Consider the following 2,373-nt stretch of genomic DNA (forward strand, 5'->3'; position numbering starts at 1 on the left):
TTTGACCCAGTTATACCACTCCTTGGCATATACCCAAAGAACTCATGCTATTGCAGAGACACTTGTACATCCATGTTTGTTGCTGCTCTTTTCACAATACCTAAGAGATGGAAGAAACCTAAGTGTCCCTGATTTGACAAGTGGATAATGAAAATGTGGTTCATTTATACAATGGAATTTTACTCAGCAGTAAAGAAAGATGAAATCATGAAGATTGCGGGTAAGTGGATGGAAGTAGGAACTGTTATACTAAGTGAAGTAACAGACTCAGAATAAAAATCGACATATGTTCTCCCTCATATGTGGATCCTAGATCCAAACCCTGATAAGTGAGTATGTATCCAGACATAACTACAGGATCCAGGATAATGGAAAGGAAACAGGGATGTAAAGGAAAAGAAAGATCCTGCAAGAGTAGAACAGTAAACAGGCCTTAACAAGGGAGACATGGATAAAAATTGGGTTAGTTTAAGGGAGGAGGGAGGGAAGGGTATACAAGGAACCTAGGGGATAAAGGGAAAGAAGGAGCTCAAGAGAGGTAGGGCCATAGGAGAATGGTATTATTAAGGGAGAAAGGGTGGAAACTGGGGCACCTTAATTGGGGAAACCATGATGGAGGTGTGAGACAATGTGAGAGATAAATAATGCCTAGCTAGTTTTAAAAACCAGAGGTAACCATATCACTCCACCAACCTACTGACAAATTATACACAGCAGATCAAGAAATATATGTCTAGGTACAGTTTATCTGAGAACAACTGGTCTTTGCCCAAGATTTATCTACATGGCACACAGTAATTAAAAATACAAGACTGGTGGAACTAACTTTCTTGCTTGTTTAACACATACTTTGAGGTCAGTAATAATTTGGTCAGAGGGACATAAAGGATGCTTTTTGCTCCTTGCCCTCCTAGGTCAACTAGTTCCAGGGGACTATGAACATCTCTCAAAATGTCCTATATGGTGGTGAGTCACCTGTCCTCTTGATCAAGGAGGACCAGGAGACCCGACCAGATGGACTTGAACCAGTGTCCAGTCTACAAAGAGGAGGGTTAATACAGAGGATCATTTCCTCCATGCTTCCAAGTGAAGCCAACCATGGTCGAGTAGGACCTTTGACTTATCTTCATATAGGTGGAACTGGTAAAAGAAAGGAGCCAGCGGCTCCTCCCAAGCCCATGTGACCCTTGAGGAACAGATCCTCAAATGACCTTAAGAGTAAAAATAAATTGGTTTATTCTCCAAATGTCTAAAAGTGTCAGAAAACTTTTGTGTTAAACTTACCATTCTATTTATAACAAATGATAGAGCCAAATTAATGTGTCAGTTCGGCTATAATGATGCAGATTTCATTTATGCTTTTTTCTCATAAATAAAATTATCAGCAAATTATATGAAAGCACTAAGACAAAGTAAGCCATTGTAAATACTAAGAAATTTTGGATACAGCAAAATATTCTAGAAAATAAGAAGAAATATATTTGAAGTAAAATTTGTTACTGAAAGTAGAGTTCAGCATCATGTATCTTAAAATTTTGTTATATGTAAAATAAAGGTACATTATTCTGTAAGCAGCACAAATTAGTGTAATCTTCAGAAGTACTTAAGATTCCTAGTGGCAACATCAATATTCCTCTGTGATGTGTATCAATAAAAAATGAATTATATTTGAGGAGGAAGCATAAAAATTTACATCACGTTAATTAGTAGAGATGTTAAACATCACCATTGAAATCTACCCGATGACTTTATAGACATACACAGGCACCAAGGATCCAAGTGTAACCGATTATGACTAGTAATAATCAGATACATACAGATTAGAGATACATGTGCCAGCATCTCAGTGTTAGTGGCAAAACAATGAGTCTTTCTGCAAGGAACAATATATCCTAAAATGAAATGGAGATTTTTTTTTTCGGTCTTTTTGAGACAGGGTCTCTCTGTAGCCCCAGCTGTCCTGGAACTCACTATATAGACCAGGCTGGCCTTGAACTCACAGAGATACACCTGCCTCTGCCTCCCAAGTGCTGGGATTAAAGGTGTGCACCACCACACCTGGCCGAAATGGAGATATTTTTTATAGGTTAAAAACTCATTCAATTTTATGTCTTATAGGGCTTATACTGAGTTCTATATTGTATAACTGTATTAATTTAACTGTGAACCTAGAAACTTATAGACACTTGTGAAAGAGATGTACTCTTGCTCTGGAGTGTGTTACTGAATATGTTAAAGCTGTAGTGAAATGCTTCTTCTAATCATGTAGTTATTAAAAAATTTAAAAATAATGATTAAAAAATTAATAAAAAATGAGAGAAAGAGAGAGAGAAGGAAGGAGGAAAGGAAGGAAGGAAGGAAGGAAGGAAGGAA

The sequence above is a fragment of the Nannospalax galili genome, unplaced genomic scaffold, assembly GCF_000622305.1.
Source record: "Nannospalax galili isolate Female #2095 unplaced genomic scaffold, S.galili_v1.0 scaffold430, whole genome shotgun sequence".
Lineage (NCBI taxonomy): Eukaryota > Metazoa > Chordata > Mammalia > Rodentia > Spalacidae > Nannospalax > Nannospalax galili.